This window comes from Nicotiana sylvestris, chromosome 3 (assembly GCF_000393655.2).
Source record: "Nicotiana sylvestris chromosome 3, ASM39365v2, whole genome shotgun sequence".
NCBI classification, from domain to species: domain Eukaryota; kingdom Viridiplantae; phylum Streptophyta; class Magnoliopsida; order Solanales; family Solanaceae; genus Nicotiana; species Nicotiana sylvestris.
This window is the reverse complement of record NC_091059.1, coordinates 43,742,072-43,767,673: the sequence shown is the minus strand read 5'-3', so window position 1 is coordinate 43,767,673 and position 25,602 is coordinate 43,742,072.

The window sequence follows — 25,602 nt, the reverse complement described above, 5'->3', positions numbered from 1 at the left end:
GAATCCTAATGTTAAAGTACGAGATGTAATACACATTACCCCCCGCACCTTGTGTGCAGATCCAGGAGTCTCGGACGCGATAATGAGTGCTGATCAGTCTTATAGCAGGTCTCTGGAGTTGGCTAGGCAACTGCTTGGCGTTCACAGCCCTGCACTTCTCCTTCTTACCTTACTCAAACTGTCTTAGTATTTTATTTTCGGACTATGTTAGCCTTTCTTGTACTTAGACGGGTTTGTAGTTGCTCATGATTGGTGACACCCCAATGCAGGGCCTGTGTATTTATTCCACATTGGTTATTTAGACGTATATTATGAGATTTCTTGTTAATTAATGGCTTAAAAATGACTTTTATAGAATAATGGTTGATTTGAAAATTGTGTCTGCTGGCCTAATTTCACGATAGACGTCATCACGACCGGGTCGATTTTAGGGTCGTAACATTCAACGGACAAGATTAAGCCTTCTGTGATATTGAAATTAAAGGGAAAATGAAGGTAAATTCAGAGCCGTTGCTCTATAAGGTGGACGACTCAGATCAGTTGTGTTTGTTCTGTGAATGATTGAAATGGGTGACATGGTGCACTGCTATTGATTTAAAAGGGAGTTTCATGGATTGTCAAAGTGGATTGGAGAGGTTGTTTGGACTGCAACAATTCCGGATTAGGCTTTATATTTGGGCTAAAAATGATTTCAATGCTAGCCACTTTATGTTTAATTAAGAAAATGCAATTGTAGCCCTTTAGCTTTTTAACCCTTTTAAAATTAATTTGAATAAACTTAATTATTTTTAATAAAATATAGTAAAAATTATATTTATCAAATACACCACTAATTTTTGTAATTAATTATAGTAAAAATACTTTATCTTCTAAATTATGACAATAATTTTGAATTATTAAAATAATAATCTAATTAAATTAATGAATAATTAATTATAAAACCTACATGATCTACATAAAGGTTATTTTAATAATCTTAAAGAATTAAGTTTGATATATTTTATAATTATAATACAAAATTATTAATTTTTACACCATTAATACCTAATTCTTTTGTAAAAGGTGTTATTAATTAGAAAAAAAATTTAAAACATTATTTGCAAATGATTAAGTATAAATAAACTAATTTTAAAAGTAAGGGTCAAAATTGGTCGTCAACAATTACATCATACAAGTTGGTGACTTCGTCATATTTCTGCCCCTCTTTGTCACTTCCAGTGTCTTCATATTGTATTGACCCGACCGGTCATTTTTCTTTTTAGAATCCAAATCCAATAAATAAGACTCCTCGTATGCGCTTTTACTATTTTATGACTTGTGAGAATGGTTAGTTCGGAATTTGGAAGAGTTCGGGTTGAAATCGGAACACTTGGTTACTTAAGATGACCTTAAAAGACGAAGTTTGACTTCGGTAAGTGTTTTGAGAAAATGACCTCGGAATCGGGATTTGACGGTTCCAATAGGTTCGTACTATAATTTTGCACTTGGGTGTATTTCAGATCGTGTTTTGGATGGCCCGGGAGCGTTTCAACACCTAATAGTAAAAGTTGGTTCCTTGAAGGTTTTTGAAGTTCTTTAAATTTGGTTTGGAGTAGGTTTTGGTGATATAGAGTTCTAATGGGATTTCGAGACTGGGAATAGTTTTGTAATGTCATTTAAGACTTGAACGCAAAATTTGACATCATTCTGAGTTGATTTGATAGGTAGCAGACACGCGAAAGTGTTTTTAGAAGTTTTTGAGTTATGAGTTAATCCATGCGTTTTGGCATCCGATTCATGGTTTTTGATGTTATTTCAGTATTTTGATCGTACGAATGAGTTCGTGAGATATTTTTAGATTTGTGAGGATGTTTGGTGTGGGGCCCTGAGGGCTAGGGATTTTCTGACGTTCCTAAGGATGAGGAAAAGCTCGATTTTCTGGTGTTTCTTGGCTGGTGTTGTAGGTCTCGGAAATGCGAAGTTTTGATCGAAATTTTGAGCTCACATTTGCAAAGAGCCATTCGCATTTGCGAAGTTAGGAAGGCTCTAACGGTTTTGCATTTGCGAAAATACTATCGATTTTGCGAACTGACCCTCTTTGCATTTGCGAAGTTTTTGGTCGCATATACGACCATGGCATAGATGGCAAGCCTTCACATTTTCAATCAATTTGTAATATTTGCAACCTTCGCCATTTGCGAACCAGGTGTCGCAAATGCGACATCTGCGACCTGTGCAGAACATTATGAAATGCGGGTTTTGGCTCATTTTCTTTAATCTATTGGGCAATTTTTGGAGCTTTTTATAGAAGATTTTCACCTAGCACTTCGAGGTAAGTAATTTCTACACAACATAAGTTGAATACATAGATTAAGGGTAGATTAACATGCAAAAATTGGTAAAATCTTGGGTTTAAATGAAAATCCTAGGTTTTAGATAAAAATGGGATTTGACCACAAAATTGGTGATGGAATTTAGTAAAAATCATATATTTGAGTTCATGAGGTTCTGGGTAACAACTTTCTTCAAAATATTTTGGAATCCGGGCACGTTGCCCCGAGGGTGAATTTTAAGGATTCTTCAAATATGCTTGGGAAATCTCTTTGATAGTTAGGATATGAACTTTTGAACATGTATTGATTATTTGATATAATATTTGGCTAGTTTCAAGTTGTTTGGCACCGATTAAGGGTTTGAGCACAATCTTGGACCAAAAAGTAGGCTTTGAGACGAGGTAAATCTCTTTTCTAACCTTATATGAGAGAATTAACCCATAGGTAAATTGAATTTAAACATTCTTCAATTTTGTAGGGGCTATGTATGCACGAGCTGACGAGAGTCCGCATGTAGCTACTAATTATACTATTGTCCAGGTAGTCTAGGGCCCACATCATGCTATACATAAAGTGTTTGAACCCTACTTGTTAATTTAACTTCTTGAGTCATTTGAATATGATAAAAGAATTTGTAAAAAGGATTAATTTTACTTACTTAAAGTTGTGAGTGGGACATTTGAGTGTTCTTGAGAATTTGTATTTCAATAAAGTATTTTCTATTTTGTGGAGCGGGCTGAACGCCTTGGTAGTAGATAGATACATCTATGGTTCGTGTCGTTCGACCCTCGGCAGTGCACAGTTTAAATATTATTATGTTGGATCGGGCTGTACGACCTCATCATAATTTGCGTCTGATAAATCTTTGGAACCAATTATAATGGATATTGTTCATTGACATTAAATATAAATTTTTAAATGGTTATAAGTAAACTTGAGATATACTCATAGTGGAAAAGTGTTTATTATTCCTATTATTGAGTCTTCGGATATATTCATATAATCCATGCTTAGTTAATACTTTGACATTTTATTGTAGCCCATAGTAAATGTCAATTCGACCCCTCGTTACTACTTTTTCGAGGTTAGACTGGATACTTACTGGGAACATATTTTTTATTTACTCACGCTACACTTCTACACTTAATGTGCAGGATCTAAGGCATGTGCATCTGGATATCAGTCCAGCGCGCATACTTGATCCCTCTTACTAGACTACACGATGAGCTGCCTTCCAAGCCGTTCTGCAGCAGCTGGAGTCTTTCTTTTTTTTGTTGCTCTGTGTATTTTATTTTAGATAGTAGAGTACAAATCCTTTGTAGATTCTACTAGTAGCCCATACACTTGTGACACCAGGTCTTGGCACACACACCAGTAAACTTGTGGTTTCAGTTTTATTTCTATGGCTATGATTGCACTCAGTTGCTTTTGTTTTAATTATTTTAAATCTGTTATTTATTAAATATTTTAAATATAGAAAAGTTATCCACCTGAAGAAACCTATTAAAATAGAAAATCACTAAATTGTCACTATTGGCTTACCTAGCAATGGTGTTGGACGCCATCACGGCCTATAATATTATTGGGTCGTCACAACATGGTATCAAACCGCTAGGTTAACGTAGGTCTCACAATTATGGTCAGGCCTAATAGAGTCTTCCAGATCGGTGCGGAGATGCCCGTACTTATCTCCGAGAAGCTATAGGGTGTTAGGAAAACTACTCTTTATTCATCTCCTATTGTGCAGTTGATGTTGTACTAAGTTTCTTTCTCTTATTTTCTAAACGATGATGAGAACATGCACGGTAGATGTTCCAGAATTGAGAGGAGCTGCTCCCCCTATTTCGAGAGGCTGAGTTAGAGGCCTGGAAAGGGGACCAACCCGATGTAGGGGACGAGCATGCCTAGAGTTGCCCCAGTTGCACTACCAGTGGATCATCCCATCATTGAGGAGTAGGGCGAGGCACTCGCGGCAGATCCAGCTCCGATCAATTTCATTTCAGCATCGGGCTTTCGGGAGGTTATAGGTCGTATGCTACGGTTCATGGATTCTATGACCCAGGCTGGTCTATTTCCAGCATATCTCAAGCTTGATGGGGACAACAAACCCCTACTGCTCAGACTCATGGGCATGCAACTGCTGTATATCAGACCCCGGGCACACTACCCGTGGGCGGGGCCTAGCCACTAGCAGTAGCCGTACCTGAGCCCTGACAAACTGCGGTCGGCAAGCCGCAGAAGCTATTAGATAGGTGGACTAGGCTACACCCACCTGTATACGGGGGTGAGTGACATGAGGATCCCCAAAACTTCATTGATCGGTGTAGGGGCAGACTGCACAATATGAGGATATTAGATTCCCATGCGGTGGATTTCACTACTTTCCAGCTGGAGGGCAGGGCCCGTAGGTAGTGGTAGTATCACCTTCTCGGCAGACCAGCATGCTCTCCTCCCATGACTTGGGATGAGTTTACACGCCTTTTCCTGGGTAGATATATTCTACCATCCCAGAGGGAAGAGTTACGGCTTCAGTTTGAACAGCTCCAGAAGGGTTGGATGTCAATGACCAATTATGAGGCGAGGTTCTCTGAGTTGTCTCGCCATGCACTTACGATACTTCTTACGGATGCAGAGAGAGTGCGGAGGTTTTTTGTTGGGTTGAACTCAGGTGTTCAGGCCACCATGGACCTGGAGCTTGAGATGGGAACTTCTTATCAACTAGTTGTGGAGATAGCTCGGAGGTTTGAGGGTTACCGTAAGAGAGGTAGAGAGAAGATGTAGTGGGAAAAGCGGGTCCGCTATTTTGGAGAGTTTAGAGGTACCCCAGATGGGGGTATAGGTAAGTTTGGAGGGGTTAGCTTGGCAGGCCCACATATCCAGCACCACTACCTCCTTGGGGTACTCCAGGGTGACCCTATTTTAGTGCCATGCCAGAGAGTTCTTACCGCCCACTAGCTATTCAGGGTTCTTGTAGTGGGTACTCAGGCCATTACGGTTCTTCCAGCACCTATTTTAGTGCCATGTCAGAGAGTTCTTATCGCCCACCAGCTATTCAGGGTTCTTCTAGTGGGTAATCAGGCCATCATGGTTCTTCCAACACCTATTTAAGTGCCATGCCAGAGAGTTATTATCACCCACCATCCATTCAGGATTCTTCCAGTGGGTACTCATGTCATTAGGGTTAGAGTTCAGGTCAGCAGATCACCGTACCAAGAGGTTGTTTCGAGTGCAGGGATTTCAGTCTTGTGTAGATATTCTGACCCAGTCTTTGGGGCAAGGCAGTGCAGTAGGGCCATCAGCCCATGATTACAGCGCTAGCTGTCTGACCGCCCAGAGGAGGAGGATTGGTGGGTAGGTTCCATCCTAGAGGTGGAGGTCGGGTAGGTGAAGGCCAACCAGCTACATCCAAGACAAGTGGGGGCTAGCTTGTCAACGCGCCTGCTAGTTTCTATGCTTTTCTGGCTAGAAAAGATGCAATGGCCTCAGATTCCGTGATCACAGGTGTTATTTTTGTCAGCGGTAGGGATGCTTCGGTATTATTTGTTGCTCATTTCCTGGGTATTCCTCGTGAGTCCTTAGGTACTCCGGTTTATGTGTCCACTCCTATGGGCAATGCTGTTATTGTAGATCGGATCTATCGGTCTTGTGTGGCCATATTCTATGGATACGAGACTAGAGCGGATCTTCTATTGTTTTATATTACCGACTTTGAGGTCATCCTGGGCATGGACTGGCTATTCCCACATTATTCCATCCTTGATTGCCATGCCAAAACTGTTACCTTGGCGATGCTAGAGTTGCCTAGATTAGAGTGGAAGGGTTGATTTGCCAGTACATCATATCGAGTTATCTCTTTTCTGAAGGCACGACATATGGTCGAAAAGGGTTGTTTGTCTCATTCCGACGATTGATTCAGTGCCAGTAGTTTGAGAGTTCCCTGATGTGTTAATTTCTGACATTTCAGGCATGCCACCAGATCGTGATATCGATTTCTGTATCTACTTGGCACCAGGTACCCATCCTATATCTATCCTACCGTACTGTATGGCTCCGAAAGAGCTGAAGAAGTTGAAGGAGAAGCTTGAGGAGTCGCTAGCTAAGGGGTTCGTCAGACTAAGTGTATCACATTGAGGTATACCAGTATTATTTGTGAAGAAGAAAGATGGTACTATGCGGATGTTGTTGATACCCAATTTTTCCCTAGGTATTTTTGTACCCAAAATACTTCAAAAATAGCGTGTATGTGCATATATAAGCACACCCAAGAGTTTTAGTATTTTTTAATGATTTTTAAACCGATTTACTACCTATTTTAATACCACAAAATCCAATAATTATTCTCAATAACAACCTTTTCTCCCTTCCAATTGTAGCATCAATTGGCCCAATTCTGCCACAAATTAAATGACTCAATTCCTATAGAGACGCCGCCTCTAACTCTCTTCGTCTCCCTCAAATCCTCTTGAACCTCTCGAAACACTAATCACCTCCCACCTTATCTCACCTCGTTTCCACCGAAATCCATGGCATCTCCTGCCATAGATGGACTTTACTCACCCTCTCTCACGCCGAAGCCTGAGTTGCACGAAGTCTAGAGGCTTGACCTCGATGGTTCTCTCTCATATCCGTCTCACATCCGTAGATCTATGGTTTTCCGGCCACGCTCTAGCATATTCAAGCGCTGGAAGCTCTATTCCTGACCGTTTCGACTCAGGATCTGATCTTGTTCTTCCAAGCCTTTCTCACTTCAAGGGTTTCTCTGAAACCCTAAGCCATTCGAGATTCTTTCACCGTTATTTGTTTAGATCTGTGCTATGTCTGTGCTTTTCTTGACGATTTGAGTGTTTTCCCCAAATTTCTTCTCAAAAATTGTTCGATTTCAAATTAGGTTTTCTGAAGGTCTTTTGATTCTTGCTGTTCTTTTCTTTTAGATGTTCGTCTGTATTATGCTCGTATGTTTTCCTTCGCTATTACGCATGTATTGTTTTTTCTTTCTTTTATATGTGTGCTCACATGATTAATCCGTGTTAAATTTTCCTCACTCTTCTACCATGTGTGTTTACTACTGAGCTTCTTAACTTTTGCTTTTCTGAACTTTGTTTGTGTTCTTGTTAAGCATGTTTCATCTATTCTGGACTTGTCTGAGCTCCGGGTTTCCAAAACGTGTCCTTTTATCCTCTCAAATTTATTTTCTTTCTCTGATTGTTTCAAACCTGCTATCGTGGTCTGTTTGTTCCTCATGAGACTCCTTGGGTCTGTTCACTTGCCTTCTCGTTTCTGTGTTTGATTCAATTTGAAACCCTAGATTTTGGGGGTTTCTTCGATAAATTGGATTAGGGTTCCACTTTGGGACCCTGAACTTTCAAACTCACCATGAATCTATGACTGAACTCGTATTCTTTTGTTTGTGATCCTAAACCCTTCATTGATATACTATTCTGTTTGAATTGTTTGCTTTATATGTGAGAAACCCCCCTTTCAAAAATTTTGACGATTGCTTGATTGATTTTGGACCCCCTTTGATAGGGTCTTGATTGATTTCCCTTAATTTCCTTTTGTTGAGCCCTTCTCTCCCTATTCCTGAGGGTTCATTCGAATCAAACCTGTTTACTTTGATTTTGTTAACTGTCTGATTGATTCCCTTTCCTTTCTCTTTACAAATCAAGTACTATTGAGACCTTTCCTTAAATATACTTCATGTATTTTCCCTTCTTAGGCTACTATGAAATATTTTACTCAAATTTCCTTTCCTTGTTTACATTTTTTCGTCTGAAATTAAATCCCTTGGCTGAAGGGAGAATATTTGAACTGATTTTTAAAAGGTTTTCTTACCTTTCTTGCTTGCTTATCTACACTATAAGAGGGGGATTCCCTTCTGCACTTTAGATAATCAATTTTGACATGATCAATTCTGATCACTTCTCACTCTCAAATACACTTAGAATTTTCATAAGAGCTCGAGTTCTCTGAACTCACAAGCATAAAGGGTTCTTCTCTGATTGTGACTTTGCTTGAAAGAATCCTGCTTTTCTTTTCTTACTTTTCTGAAACTGGTATGTCCTTTGTTTAAATATTCTGCCTTACCCCCTATGTGTTTACTTCACAGCTTCAAGCTTCTTGTTTACTTTATTGCCTATATGCTGTAATTTGTGCTTCATATCTCCTTTTTTTTTGCTTCTGTTTCTGTTATGAATCCTCTACCCCTATTCCCTTATATGTGCTGAGTTAAGCTCTTGGCCTGAGAGTATCCTAATTACTGTCCAAGCCTTGGCTTGATCCACAATGGATCCTAACTCTCAATGCTTGACTAGCAGGCTGGTCAAGGGTGTGCCAGCATCCCAATTGCTGGGCATGACCACTAGTTTGCCCTGTCTCTCTCTGATTCCCTTCCCCCTTGTGCACTTACACCTATTCCTATAATCTTAAGTTCTGCCCCTCTATTTTAAGCCCTGCTTTGGGACCTTGAGTTCCCTCTGAACTTGAACATCTGAGAGCTGACATTTCCCGACTGCACTATAATCTAATTCTGCAATATATTTGGGGTATAAGCACTGCCTGGAGTTCCTGAAACTCCTTGGATCTCTGAAACACCCCGGATGAGATAAGTCTTTGGAATCTGATCTTGGGAAGTTGGTTTATTTCATATTTCAGTCTTGGGGTCTGAATTAGGCTCTCCTTGGTTGGAATCTTTAATTTCCGATATATTTTTCTTATTCATTCCGATCTGTAATAATCTTGTAATAAACATTTGGGGTCGGCTAGTGGAAAAGGGCAGGGGACTATACATGCAAGGGGTAGATAACATGTTCATAGGGAATTACTATACTTCTGAAATTCTACACTCATGTAGATACCATGTTCATAGGGATTACCATTTTTCTAAAGTCTGCATTTTATAAATGCTGCATTCTCATATAGATACCATGTTTATAGGATTTTCTGCATTCTCATATAAATACTATGTCTATAGGGTTTTCTACAATTTCATAACAGATGCCATGCCTGTAAGATGATTTTAAAATTCTGCATCTTCATATAGACGCCATACCTATAGAACTTTCTGCAATCTGCATCCGTCATTAGGCAAACCTATTATAGGATTTAGATACCTAATCAATTGCATGTAGACAATCTGCCTATAGGATTCCTGCATAAGCAACAACAGTGCTCAAATCAGTAACACTTAGAAAGCATGTCTACAGGAGCTGTTAGCTAAACCTGAATCGTCAACTCGCTTATAAGCCTAAAATTAGTAGCAATAATGTTTAACGCCTGCAGATCTTATGTCCCTGTAATTGACAATTCTTTTCTATAATCAGTTTACTTCTTTATTTCTGAAACTAATAGATATCATGCCTATAGGTTTTGTTTAACGCCTAGGCAAGCCTTAGGGTAAATATTTTATAATTGCATCAGTTTTGATAATTACAACCAATAGGCAGGCCTAATTCGGACTTCTTATCTGAAAATATGTGATAAATTATCCACCCTTCCTACGTTAAATTTAATTCAGACCAAACCAGTACTTGTAAGTCATGCTAAATGATCTGCTGATTTGAACGAGGAGGCCTACTTGAGCCTTAACTGCTATTTGTTCCCCTTTTAACTGCTATTTGTTATTGCTTGTCGCCTAGATTTTTATCCTTTTGAAAACTCTGAAAAAGCCCCAACTCCCTCCCCTTTAGGATTACTAGTCTCAATGCCTCCGAGACTGATCGGATTGTGACGGGTAATAGCATGCAATAAGCAACGATACCATTCTGCGCTTTAATACCTTAACGGGTTGGGAATGGTAGATATCGATATGATGACCAGTGCGCTAATATCATGTGCGACCCCTCTTCTGATGAGTGATTGCTGGATATTGCATTGAAGTGATCCATATTAATCACAAACCTAGGACCCCTTTTCTTTATTTGCTTCCTTTAGAGTCGTTTAAACTTTTCAGATTCTTGCTCTCTTTCTACTTACTTTTATAAGTTTCAACCTAATTGCAATGTTGTATGCATGTCTTTATTTGAGCCTTGATGGTTTACTTGTAAAGTCACAATTGTAGCATGGCTGGGAACCACGCTCGTGGATCTTGAGGGGTGCCTAACACCTTCCCCTCGGGATAATTTCTAGCCCTTACCCTAATCTCTGGTCTTTTCATCTCAAACCCTTCTTAAAGTGTCTTAATGCACTATAATCATTAGGTGGCGACTCTTTAACTTATAAACCCAATTCTCGAAAGAGAATAGAGTTCTCCTCCCAATGTTGTATACCCGATTTCTGACCCCACGGTTAGAGAAAAAAGGGGCGTCGACAGGTGTGCATTGATTACCTATAGTTGAACAAAGTTACAGTTAAGAACAAGCACCCGTTACTGCATATTAATGATTTGTTTGACAAGTTGCAGGGTGCTAGGTTGTTCTCTAAGATCGACTTGAAATCAGGGTACCATCAGTTGAAGATTCCAGACTCGGATGCTCCGAAGACTGCTTTTTGTACTAGATATGGCCATTATATGTTTCTAGTGATATCCTTCGGCTGGACTAATGCCCCAGCGGTGTTTATGAATTTTATGAATAGGGTGTTCAAGCCCTATATTGATTCATTTGTCATTGTCTTCATTGATGACATATTGATCTACTCGCGTAGCATGGAGGAGCACGAGCAACATTTGAAAGTGGTGATTCAAACCTTTCGGGAACATAAACGATATGCTAAGTTCTCCAAGTGTGAGTTTTGTATAGATTTTGTTGCTTTCTAGGGGCAGGTTGCATCGAGTGAGGGTATTAAGGTGGAGCCCAAGAAGATTGAGGCAGTTCAGATTTGGCCTTGTCCTACTACGACGATTGAGATCAGGAGCTTCTTGGGGTTAGAAAGTTATTATCGTGGGTTTGTGGAGGGCTTCTCATCTATTGCAACACCTTTGACAGATTGACCCAGAAGGGTGCTCCGTGCCGTTGGTACGATGATTGTGAGGCGAGCCTTCAGGAGCTCAAGACAGCTTTGACTATAATGCTAGTTCTAGTGTTGTCTTTCGGTTTGGAGTTGTAAATGGTGTATTACGATGCTTTATGAGTGGACTTAGGTTGTGTATATATGCAGGAAGGGCGAGTTATTGCATATGCATCACGTTAGCTGAAGATTCATGAGAAAAATTGCCCTGTGCATGATTTAGAGTTAGCCGCTATTGTTCATGCTCTTAAGATCTGGAGGCATTATCTTTATGGAGTGTCCAATGAGGTTTACACTAATCATCGCAGCTTGCAACTTTTTTTCAAGCAAAGGGATCTCAATCTAAGGCAACACAAATGGCTTAAGTTACTGAAGGATTATGACATCACCATTCTTTACCATCTGGGCAAGGCGAATGTAGTTGCGGATGCGTTGAGCAGAAAGGCAGAGAGTATGGGTAGCTTGGCATTCATTTCAGTAGAGGAGAGGCCACTAGCTTTGGACATTCAGTCCTTGGTTAATAGACTTGTGAGGTTAGATGTATTGGAGCCTAGCCGAGTTCTTGATGCGTTATTGCCCAGTATTCACTATTGGAGTAGATCAAGGCTTGACAATTTTATGATTCGCATTTGATGGTTCTTAGAGAGACGGTACTACAGGGTGGTGCCAAGGATGTTTTTATCGGCGAGGATGGTGTTCTGTGACTCCAGGGTCGTCTATATGTTCCTAATGTCAATTTCTAGAGGGAGAGGATTCGAGAGGAGGCATACAGTTCTCGGTATTCCATTCATGTAGGTGCTACGAAGATGTATCGTGACCTGAGGCAACACTATTGGTGGCGGCTGATGAAGAAAGACATAGTTGAGTATGTAGCTAGATGCCTAAATTGCTAGCAGGTTAAGTATGAGCACCAGAGGCCAGGTGGCCTACTCCAGTAGATGACTATACCGGAGTGGAAATGGGAGCGTATTACTATGGACTTTGTAGTTGGGTTGGCACGGACCTTGCAGAAGTTTGATGCAGTTTGGGTCATTGTCGACAGGTTAACCAAGTCGGCACACTTCATTCCAGTTGTGACTAAGTATACTTCATAGATTTATATGCACGAGATAGTTCGGTTGCGTGGTGTTCCTATTTCCATCATATCAGTTAGAGGCCCTCAGTTTACTTTGCAATTTTGGAGAGCAGTACAAAGTGATTTGGGGATCCGTGTAGAGCTCAGCACAATATTTCATCCACAAACCGACAGGCAATCTGAGCGGACAGTTTAGATCTTGGAGGACATGCTCAGAGCATGTGTAATTGACTTCGAAGGTCAGTGGGATCGATTCTTTCCTTTGGCGAGTTTGCTTACAACAACAGTTATCGGTCCAACATCAAAATGGCTCCATTTGAGGCTTTATATGGTCGACAATGTCATTCTCCCATCGGGGGGTTTGAGCCCGGCGAGGCTAAGTTATATGGTACTGATTTGGTGAAGGATGCCTTGGAAAGATAAAGTTGATTCAGGAGCGACTTTGCACCGCATGGTCCAGACAGAAGAGTTACGCGGATCACAAGGTACGTGATTTATCATTTATGGTGGGTGAGAAGGTTCTATTGAAAGTCACACCGATGAAGGGGATCATGAGATTCAGGAAGAAGGGCAAGTTAAGCCCAGGGTTTATAGGCCCATTTGAGGTGTTGAGACGAGTTGGGGAGGTTGCTTATGAGCCTGCTTTACCTCCTAGTATATCGGGAGTTCATCTAGTTTTCCACGTGTCTATGCTCCGGTGCTATCATGCCGACTTGTCATATGTGTTAGACTTCAACACTATTCAGTTAGATGAGAGCTTAGGTTATGAGGAAGAGCGAATTGCTATTGTTGACAAACAAGTTCGCTAGTTGAGATCCAAGAGGATTTTCGCGGTAAAGGTTTAGTTGAGGGGATAACCAGTCGATGAGGTGACTTGGGATTCCGAGGAAAACATGTGGAGTTTATATATACATTTATTCAGCACTTCAGGTATGATTCTAGATCCATTTGAGGATGAACATTTGTTTAAGAGGTGGAGAATGTAACGAACCGACTCGTCATTTTTCTTTTTAGAACCCTGTTCCCCTTATTAAGACTCCCCATATTTGCTTTTAGTGTTTTATGACTTGCAAGGATGGTTAGTTCGGGATTTGGAAGAGTTCGGATTGAAATCAGGACACTTTGTTTCTTAAGTTGGCTTTAAAAGGCCATGTTTGACTTTGGTCAATGTTTTGAAAATATGACCTTATAATCAGGATTTGACGGTTCAAATAGGTTCGTACGATGATTTCAAACTTGTTTATATGTCCGGATCGGGTTTTGGATGACCTGGGAGCGTTTCGACGCCTAATAGTGAATGTTGGTTCCTTGAAGATTTTTAAAGTTCTTTAAATTTGGTTTTGAGTAGGTTTTGGTAATATTGAGGTCTAAATGGGATTCCGAGACCGGGAATAATTTTTAATGTCGATCACGCAAATGAGTTCATGTGATGTTTTTAGACTTGTGAGGATATTTGGTGTGGAACCCCGGTGGCTCGGGTGAGTTTCATACGTTTGGAAAGATGAGGAAAAGCTCCGGGTTTTGGTGTTTTTGGGCTGGAGTTGCAGGTCTCGCAAATGCGAAGTTGTGATAGCATTTGCGAGCTCGCATTCGCGAAGAGCCATTCACATTTGCAAAGTTGGGAAGGTTTTGAGGGTTTAGCATTTGCGAAGATCCTGCCATTTTTGCAAACTGGCCCTCCTCGAATTTGCGATGTTTTTGGTCGCATATGCGATCAAGTCAGAGATGGACAGCCTTCGCATTTGCGATGGTTTTGTCGCATTTGCGAACCAGGTGTCACAAATACGGCATCTGCGACCTATGCACAACCTTAATAAATGCGGGACTTAGACCATTTAGCTCGTTTTCTTTTATTTCTTGGGCAATTTTTAGAGCTTTTTGAAGAGGGTTTTCACCTAGCATTTTGAGGTAAGTAATTTCTACATAACATGAATTAAATACATAGATTATGGGTAGATTAACATGTAAATATTAGTGAAATCAAGAGTTTAGATGAAAAACCTAGGTTTTGGATAAAAATGGGATTTGTCCACGAAATTGGTTATAAAATTTTGTAAAAATCACAAAATTGAGTTCATGAGGTTATGGGTAACAATTTTCTTCAATATTTCCGGAATCCAGGCAAGTGAGTCTGGGGGTGAATTTTAGGGATTCTTCAAATAGGCTTGGAAAAACACTTTGATCGTTAGGATATGAACTTTTGAACATGTATTTATTATTTTATATAATATTTTGCTAGTTTTAAGTCGTTTGGCACCGAATTGAGAGTTTGAGTACAATCTTGGACCGGAAAGTAGGCTTAGAGACGAGCTATGTCTCTTTTATAATCTTCTAAGAGGGAATTAACACATAGGTAAATTGAATTAAAACGTGCTTCTATTTGTGAGGGATATGTACGCATGAGGTACCGAGAGTACGTACGTAACTACTAATTATACAATTGTCCGGATAGTCTAGGACCCACATCATGCTATACTTAAAGTGTTTGAACCGTACTTGTTAATTTAATTGCTTAAGTCATTTGATATGATAAAATAATTTGTAAACAGGATTAAATTTCACTTTCTTGAAGTTGTGATTGGGACACTTGATTGTTATTGAGAATTTGTGTTTCAATAAAGTATTTTCTATTTTGTGGAGTGGGCCAAATATCTCGGTAGCAGATAGATGCATATATAGTTCGTGTCATTCAACTCTCGGCAGTGCATAGTTTAAATATTATAATATTGTATCAGGCCATACGACCTTGGCATAATTTGCGTGTGATAAATCTTTAGAACCAATTTTAATTGATATTGTTCATTGACTATGAATATAAATTTTTAAATTAGGAAAAGTAAACTTGAGATATACTCTTAGTGGAAGAAGTGTTTATTATCCCTGTTATTGAGTCTAAAGCTATATTCATATAATACATGCTTAGTTATTATTTTGATATTTTATTGTTAGCCCATAGCAAGTATCAAGTCGACCCCTAGTCACTATTTCTTAGAGGATAGACTGGATAATTGTTGTGTACATATTGTTTATGTAATCACGCTACACTTTTGCAATTAATGTGCAGGATCAGAGGCAGGTACATCTGGATTTCAGTCCGGCGCACATACTTAATCCCTTTTAGAGACTGCATAGTGAGCTTCCTTCCGAGCCGTTCTGTAGCGGAAGGAGTTTTTCTTTTTGTTTTTGTTGTTCTGCCTATTTCATTTCAGATAGTAGAAATCTTTTGTATATTCTACTAGTAGCCCATACACTTGTGACACCAAGTCATGACACGCATACTAGTAGACTTGTGATTTCGATTTTATTTTTATGGCTAAAATTGCACTCAGCTGCTGTTGTTTTAATTATTTTAAATCTGTTATTTATTAAATCTTTTAAATTTAGGAAAGTCAGCTACTTGAAAAAAAACCTATTAAAATGGGAAATCACTAGATTGTCACTGTTGGCTTGCCTAGCAACGGTGTTGGGCGCAATCATGGCCTGTAATAGAATTGGATCGTGACATATATGCTGCTAGAAAAGCTTGTTTCATGGTATAAATTAATCCATTGCCTAAAATTTTTCTTTTGTTTAAGCCTCGTTCTTTCATCTTATCCTTTTTTTCTTTTTCAGCTCTGTCTTTCTTCCATCTAATTTTTCACATTGGACAGTCTTTGACCATGTGATCTAGTTTGTTACACTTATAACACCCGTCATCAGTAGAATTGTTAATCTGTTTAGGTTTGCTATTGCTTTTCCTTTTTGGTCCATTATTGGAATTCTTCATGAACTATTTGAACTTAGTAAACATTGCTAGGTCTAGATCAATATTATCAGACTCATCTTCTTCAGGCGCCTTAAGAACCAGTGTCAATATCTCTTTGGTTCTTTCTTGTGTAGTTCCATCTTTCTCATCTCATGAGTTTTTAATTTTCCAATCAACTCATCTAGTGATATCTTGTCCCACTCCTTTGCTTCCTGAATGGCTGTTACTTTTAATTCTCATGAAGCAGATAAAATCCTTAGAACCTTGCTAACCAGTTCCTTAGAGGTAAGTACCTTACGCAACAACTTTAGTTCATTTTTTATCATAGTCAACTTGGTCATCATCTCCTGAATAGGTTATGACTCATAGAAAAATGCTCATAGTTTCTCACGAGCAGCTAGATTCTTGATCTCTTCACCTGATTGGTTCCTTCATGAGCAGTTTGAACCTCAATTCACTATAGTCCATAGTTCATAGTCCTCATACGTTAGAAAATCCTCAATTCTTTCCTTCTACCAACTGTAGTATTTTTCATTAAATAGAGGTGGTTTAGTAGTTGACTGTTCTTCATTGATTCCAGGAGGACCACTCATTTTCTTCCAAGATCTCTCTAGGTGTTAACTATGTTTAAGAGAACCTATTCTGATACCAACTTTACTATCCTGTAAGGACCTTCAATAGCTACTTTGAGAAAATGGTTCTTAACACACATTCATTGCACACAATTATTAATCATCAAAACTCAATTCTCAAAATGATCTCTTCGAAGCACCAGATGGGCCATGGTCCTCGGAAAGATTTGAATTTTGCTGACCAAGTCTTCAAGAGTTTTCAACCTCATTACCGCCTTCGACCCTTCATGTAGTTCCGTATCGAATCAGAGGAGTAGCTTCGATTGCATTTCATCTTCTTCGATCTCATGGTTATAAAACCCGACTCGTCACCTTGCTATGACACGTATAGAGTCCGAATTTTTTCAATACACTAGTAGAACAAAGACACGTTTGTTTTAATTGTAAATAATCTACAAAGAGAGAGGAAAATTTGACAAATAAGGAAAAACAAAATCTATGTTTTTACCAACCCTGTCCTTCTCAGCCATCCGTCTTCTTTTTCCAAAAAGACTCCTCCTCTATTATTTCACCATTAAAACCAGACAACCAAATACTTAAAATCTAACAGAACATACTCACCCTTGGACAAATATGATAAAAGAAGAACCCCAGTGGTAAACTTTTGGACAGGCTTCCTCATCAGTAAAAATATCAGGCGCATAATTAATTTTTTGTCTAGCTAAAGGCACTCACTGGATTGCTTTTCTTTTTTTCCCATAAACTACTTTCTATGAGTATAGACTTGAAGCACAACTTAGTAAATGGTAACCAGCAGGAGCTTTTTAGGGATTGAGATCTCATTAATTATCATTTGTTTTCTTTTTCTTTTTGAATCACAATGCCTTAGTAAAAGTTTGTAAACGTAAAATAGATTTTTTAGATATTCAAAAACGTGTTAAATGTTTGATATTACTCTTTGGATGAAGATTTTGATGTTGGTACTGTTTACCCTAAAAATTGGACAACAATTAAACTTATAATGTGATTTATAGGATACGTGATTTCACCTAGTATCAATTAAAAAATGTTAAGAGTAATAATAGAAATTAAATATAAGGCGAACCAGAGATTAGCCCTCGAGCTTGAAAACCCTCGAGCTAGTAGTTCAGGAACAATTAAGATGCAACAAACTGATAAACAAGAAAATATAAATAAAAGAGAGAATATTGTATTGCTTTGATCTGCGTGAATGTCATATATCTATAAAATGATTAGAATCCTCTTTATATAATAGAGGAATCCTATCTATGGTACAATTCCAATTGTGGAAGTAAATCACATGATTAACTAAATAATCGCCTTGATTTGATCCATTCCAAAATCTCCACCGTGATTTTCGACCAATTATGGATGGTTCGATTTTCCGTTACTGAGCTTTGCTCGAAGTCTATCATATTTGGTCTTGATCGCTGCTGGACTTGATCTCGGTAGGAACCTCAATTCCCGAACTCGATACCTTGCCTCCGTGCTCTAACGCGATCTATTACGAGGCTGACCCTCGATGCCATTCCCTGGCCTCGACTAGATAGTAAAATCGAGTAGGCCCAGTTTTAACCGTACACAGATAGTCCCCTCATTTCTTGGAATGTAATGAGAAGAAAGGAATTGAGCCTTCGATTTTGTACCTCGATCTATCATGACGTTATACTCAATACGTAAGCGACGGAAGTGACCAAAATGTCCCATCAGAATAGTTCTCAAAATCATTAATGAGTATCAGTTGGCGGTCGAACACCAGTGCCTTTGAACGTCGCCGTGAATGCTTAAATAAATCTTCCTCTCCCTTCTCAAAGTTTACTTTGAATTTTTCTAGTACTAATCTTCAAAATGCCTTTGAGTTCTTCAAGTATATCTGCAAATCTTCAAAGCTTTACATATCTTTTAAGCCTTTCCGTTCTTGCACAGTCTCTAGGCTTCGTTATCAACCTCCACCCAAAACATCAAGTCTTATTCTCTCCTTCTTTCTTTGAGCATATTAAAAATGGAAAAAACCTTAAAATTTGTTCCTCAAAAGCAAAACCATAAGGAATGCATTCCTAAGGTGGGGTGTTATCTTTATTCCGACTTCAAAATCGAGAAAACTTCATGTGTCCCTTGCCAGTATGAGCCAATGTCTAGGTGCATGTGCTCGATAACTGAGAGCGGCCTCGAGAAGGTCAAGAAAGACTGCCATTGTATAAGAAAGAGGTGGTGATTCCGTCTTCGTAGGAAGATATCACTGCCCACCTAAAAGGGTTTCTAAGTGTTTACACATATCCTTTCACGTTGAGCCCTGTCGATCCCGTCATCATCGACTTCTTCCGCTAATACCAAATAACCCTAGGCCAGATCCACCTTTCCTTTTGGCAGATTGTCATTCTGTTCCAATTTTTTGCAAGCAAAAAAGAAGGGACGCTCTTCACCCTCGACCACCTCATCAGGCTGTATAGGCCCCATATTTTTCGAGGTGGGTTGATAAAGCTTCAGTGTCAGGCTACCAAAGTGTTATTCTCAAGCATAGACGAGGACAAGGACCGAGGGTGGATGGGTCAGTTCATTCGAGTGAAAACTTTCAACCTAATTCTGCCCGAGAAAATGACATTTCCTTAGAAGTGGAATATGGAGTGTAAGTTCGATCCTTCCTTTAGCATTTATTTAATGTTTTGTTTTCTTCAATTCGCCTCATTGACATTGTTTTCTGTGATGTAGCGGTCGCGTGGATGCCTAGTGCGATTCTGGACCTCTAAAGCTAGGTTTGGACCCTAGCTTTGACCTTCTCGTACACTCCACTCATGGTGTGATTTAGCAAAAGGCCGATAGGGGGCCAAAAATCACGGTAAGCCTTTACCTATCTGATGGCCTTAAAATGTTTCCCTCTTATACTTGCTTGATTTCCTTTCATACATGCCTCGAGAAAGATGCCATCATGAGGCCCCCGTCCGAGGAGGAGGAGGTTCCTCCCCTGACCCGAAGCCGTCGAAGGAAAAGAGAAGAAAAAAGGGTCTCTCCCTCCGATACTTCAAATCCCAAGAAGAGCAAGGCTCGCAGGTCGAATAAAGACACCGCCGTCCTGCCAGCTAATGTAGCTCATGACTAAGGGAGGAGGAAGAGGGCGATGAAGATGCTGACTTCGATCTAGTAGCTCGAATGAAGAGGAGCGCCAAGGCCCTGAAGGCCACTGAGCCGATGATGATCGAGGAGGTTCAGTCTCAGACCAATGATATCTCGGAAGATGGCCCGAGCAAAGTCCCTGAGTCATTGCAGGCTAAAGATGTCTCTCATCGTAATGAGCAATCGACAGATGTTCCTAAATGGGCCAGTTCTGAGGCCCTTCGAAACGAAGAGAATGACCCAAGTGACTTTCTTGGGCAATAGATATTGGCAACTCTCTGCCCCTCCCCATATTTTCCGAGGGGCAAATTCAGGAAGCCCAGGCCATGAAGACCCCGATACGGGATTGGCCCATAAAGGGGAAGACCTTTTTTGCAGTTGCTTCATAGGAGTTGAAGATGCTACCGACCTGGGTGATGCATCGAGCATCTTCAATGAGGCTCAACGACTTTTGAGCCAGGTAAGTCTCAGCTCCTTCGTAGAAGGATACATCCCGAGGCCAACTGTCATCGGTAGAACTCCATCTCTAAAGCATGCAGGAGGAATGCTTGGTCCGAGCATACTGGGCTCTTGAGGAGATTTACTCTCATGGCTTTAACCTTGCTGCCGAGATCGAGAACACGAAAGATCTCGAGGCTGAAGCCAAAGGGTTGATCTCTTCTGATGATGATGATTCTAGGAGCGTGAGTGGATCCGAGAGTGGAGGAGATTCGGATGATGAAGGCATAGCTCCCGAGGGTCCTAACCGATCCATGTAAATATTTTCATATATATATAAAAGATCTCTTTTATATTTTAATTTCAGTTTTTATCTCATACAAACTTTGTTTTGACCACGTCTTGGGAAATTTTCATAAGTTACGAGGCTTGAGCAATTTGATCAAAGTCGGACGAGTGTAGTCTTTATAATCAAGCGAGTACTTGTTCAAACTCGAAATAGGATGACCCTTAGATTTTGGTTAAGTGATAGTGAATTCTCGAACTCAAAAAATATAACGGCCCTTAGGCTCTTGAATTGGACCGATATGGCCTCAGAAGAGTGGATTTTCCCTTTTCGGCTTAAAAGTTTTAATCATATAAAAATTTGTTATGCCTTATCACGAGATAAATCATTACTCATTAGGATTTTTGAGGGTTAGTGTTATCGAAACTCTTTACTTTGTTATGCCTTAGCATAAGCTTGTTCGAGAGTTCGAAAAATTTGGTCCCCCTTAAGGGTTTTGAGTGTTGATGTTATCGAAACACTTTGTTATTTTGCCGAGGGTAGCCTTTGTTAACCGGTTTTATGAAAATATTGGAAGGCCTATTTTATAACGGAATTTGGATGTCTCCGAGCTGTGTTAGTTTGGTCGTAGCCTTTAACTTGAGATTTGCCCTTTGGGCTTGTTTCTAAATTATACTTCAAACTTGTTCAAAGCGTCAATCCCCGAGTGGGGTGGCCGTGGCCTATAAAAACGAGGGTTGCCTTTTAAGGTCTTATAATCTTGAAGTTTAATAATTCGAGCATGTCAATTTTTGGAAGGATGTCCCCGAGTATAGGGTTGATTGTTCGAGCTTTAGTTGCTATCGGCGCTTGAGCTAGTTTCTGAAATAGATCATAAGTATGAAATTGTAAAGTAGAAATTTCACTAAGGCATGGAATATTTGGTAAGGAAAAATATACTTCTTTTAATATATCATTCATGCGTACATGTTTTGTCATTAGGTCTTTGAGTAATCTACACGGACACGGTTCATTTGACCATTTGGTCCTTTACAAAATTTACCTATCGAGATACGACATATTTTCCTTAAAAATGTAACATCTGAGGGTGATGCCCCCAAGTATTTGAGGTTGATTGTATAGAAGACTCGAATACTGTTGAATTGCTCTAAGTTAGCACGAACAATGGTTGCCTCATTAAAAACTTTACCGAAAAAAACCATTTTCGATAAAAAATGGTCGAAGGGAAAAAGAGTGCAACGCGTGCTTTCAGACCTAAGGACTTCATTTTTGGAGAGAAGTTCGATGCCTTCGATCGAACACCTGGACCAAGTTAGTATGAAATACAAATGAAAAAGGAAAAGGTCATACCTTAGCAATAATATCGTTTGAGGAGTGATATGTTCTAATTATTTGGCAATTGTTAGTCGTTCATCGTGCCAAGTTTGTAAGATCCTTTTCCCACAATTTGGAGGAACTGATACGGTGTCTCCTAGTTTGGACCGAGCTTTCCCTTGTTAGGGTCTCGAGTGTTGATGGTTAATTTCCTCAGAACTAAGTCCCCAATTTTGAAGTGTCGAAGCTTGGCTCTTTGATTGTAATATCTCTCGATTCGCTTATTCTGGACGACCATTCGAACAAGGGCAGTTTCCCATTTTTCATCTAGTAATTCAAGGCATGTATTCATAGACTTGTGATTTGACTCCTCCATTGTATATTAAAACCTGACGCTAGATTCCCCGACTTCGATCAATATCAAAGCTTCAGTGCCATATACTAAGGAGAATGATGTTGCCCCCGTACTAGATTTTGTCGTTGTTGGATACACCCTAAGGACTTCGGGCAAAATTTCTATCCATTTTCCCTTAGCATTGTTCAACCTTTTCTTTAGATTCTGAATGATGGTCGACCAGTCCATTCCCACTAGGATGATATGACATCGACAAGATCCTTTTTATCTTGTGATCTTCGAGGAACATTGTTATTTTGCTACCGATGAATTGTTTTCCATTGTCGAATACAATCTCGGTGGGTATCCCGAATCGGCATATGATGTGATCCCAAATGAAGTTTATGACTTCTTTTTCTCTGAATTTCTCGAAAGCCTGCGCTTCAACCCACTTACAAAAATAGTCAGTAATAAATAAAATGAATTTAGCTTTACCTAGGGCCTATGGCAGAGGGCCAACGATATTCATTCCCTCTTTTATGAACAGCCATGGGGATAGGGCTGAATAAAGTTGCTCTCTGGGATGGTGGATCATTGGTGCATGCCTTTGGCATTTGTCGCTTTTTCAGACGAACTCCTTAGTATCTTTTTCCATATTGGCCAAATAGTAACCCCCTCTGATGACTTTGTGAACCAGTGATTCGGCACCAGAATTGTTCTCACAGGTACCCTCGTGAATTTCTCATAGGACGTAGTCACTGTCTCCCGGACCCAAATATATTGCCAACGGTCCATCCAAAATCCTTCTGAATAATGTTCCATCTTTGACCAATATGAATCGTGTAGCCTTTGTTTCCAGAGTCCTTGATTCCTTCCGATGGGAGAACTACATCGCCGACCATATAAAGCTTCAAATGTGTAAGCCCTAGAAAAGTTTGCTAAGTAACTTAGGATTTCGTGGTGCCATGTAGGCTAATTATAATATTTTATGTGATATTAACATGGTGAGCATCAATTGGATTGGTAAATAAGTATATAAGTCTTATAATAAGTAATGTGGGGTCTACGGAGGGTCCTAAGTCTAGGACAAACCGGAAAATTTCATAATGGGCTAAAATTCCAAATGAGTTTGCACAAGTCCACACTTTGAACGAGCATACCTGAATATATATAAGGTTTTGTGTGATGAACAACCTATCATATGAAAGGTCTTCGAGTCTAGTTTCCAACTCTTTAAAACCATTCGTCATTTGGACATTCCTACACAAAATTATTATCAAATTACCAAAGTCTAGAAAAATGCGATCTTGTGTCAGTTCTGCGATCGCAAAACCATTATGCTATCCGCATAATTGATCTGCGACCAAAAATCTGGTCGCAAACTAGACCAGTGTAGCCCAGTTTTGGGCACCAGTTCCGCGATGCATTTGCAAACCACATTCCTATTTTGCAGTCCATTATGAGACCGCAAACCCAATTTTAGAGGCTTATTTTTCCTATTTTTATAACCCGACCCCAGTTTAATATATAGGCTTTGGGGCTTCATCTGGGGTCATTTTTCTACTGATTTTAGAGAGAGTTGAGAGCATATAGAGAGGGAAAGAATGATTCTAGCTTATAATCACCCAAATCTTGCTCAAATTCTCAAGAATCAAGGAAGATAACCACTTGATTGTTCTCCATCCGGGTAAGTCCTTCTTCCAAGATTTCATGTAAGAGGTTAAGGGTTCAAATATTTCGCGGGAATTAGAAATAGGCCATGCATATGGGACTAAGTTATATTATGTGATAGTAAAGAACTAATTTGGCTAGTTCCTATTAAAATTGGTTGAAGGAAAAAGGAATTCCATTTTCAGACCTTGTAGACTACTTCACATGTTAGGTGTTTGATGAAATTCCTAAGAGAGTTACACCATGGGTAATCTTCTTAATTATTAATCGATTCCCGCTATCTCCTTATAGATTGTTATTGCAAGAGGTGTTGGTGGATTGTAGAAACGTAAGGAAAAGCTCTTTGAGCTATGTATGGCTAAAACCCCCTGTTCTTAGAAATTGAGCTTCCATGCTGTCCGTGCAAATGTTGTAAGTCCGAAACTTGATTGAGGTAGTACTTGTTATATCAAATGAATTGATGTCGTAAGAATGTTTGTGGAAGGTGCGTCTCCATGTGTTTTATATGCTATTATTCGTAAAATTGAGGACATGTGAAGAACGTGAACTATGTGCTAAAATGTCTAAATTTCAAGTCAAGGTTACATTGTGATTATTATGCTGACTAGATGAATTCCTCTCTTTGCTTATAACTTGAATTGCTCTTGTATGTGCCTATGATCTTAAATGGCAAGGTTAATGTTTAAAATGGGAATAATGTGAAACGTGAGTTATGAAATGTGGCCTAGTGCCAAGTATGATGTGATAATTGTGGCCCTAAGTGCCTATGACTTGTTATATGTGAAATAAAGATTGAAGTGAGATGATTATTTGAAAGGGTAACGTCTTGGTAAGACGGTCTAGCCGATCGGGCCGTGATCGGATGCCATGCAACACACATGGTGGCATTGTGTTGATAATTGAAACCGAAAAGTGAGAATGAGATAATGATCGAGGTATATGTCTCAAATGAGGCAGCTTAGCCAATTGGTCCGTGATCGGACTCCGCTCAAGAAAGTGGTGGTATTGTGAATGATGATCCAACAATATGAGATGCCCCAACCTAAAGTTACGGAAATTATGTGAATCGTTTTATATGTTGATGTAGTGATTGTTTAAAGCTTTTGTTGAATCCTTATGATTTCTTTGTTCTTGTATGGTTGTTCTTTATAATGAGATGGTGTTTAGTTATACATACTAGTGCTATTCGATAGAACTAACGTCCCTTTGGCCGGGGGCGCTACGTATTTAAATGGATATAGGTGGTTCCTTAGCAGGCAGTGTTGGTCGCAGCTAGTGACGCATCTCCCTTTCAGCTGACTTGGTGAGCCCCACTTCATTTCGGGGCCATGTACCGTGGTTCATCTTATACTTTATATTTTGAGGTATAGTCGGGCCTTGTTGCCGGCATTTCTATATCACTCTTCATTTGTATTTAGAGGCTCCGTAGATAGGTTGTGGGTGTTGTCGGGTATTGAAAATTTGAACTAGATATGTTGTTATTTTGCAGAATGTTTCCTTCGTATCTATTAATTGTAACAATTTGGTTAGTATGGTTGAACATTTAATAAAAGACAAAGATAAAAATTGTCAATGTAATGCTTATAAAGTAGGATTTATGGAGTTCATCTCCTTGTTATTCATAAATTAATTTTTGGGTTAGAATGAAACCTAATAGGATTGCTCAGTCGGGCTTGCTCGGTTGAGCGCCGGTCGCGCCCTTCATTTTTGGGGCATGACAAACTTGGTATTAGAGCCTAAGGTTTTAAAGTATCCTAGGATGTCTCGGAGCCGTGTCTAG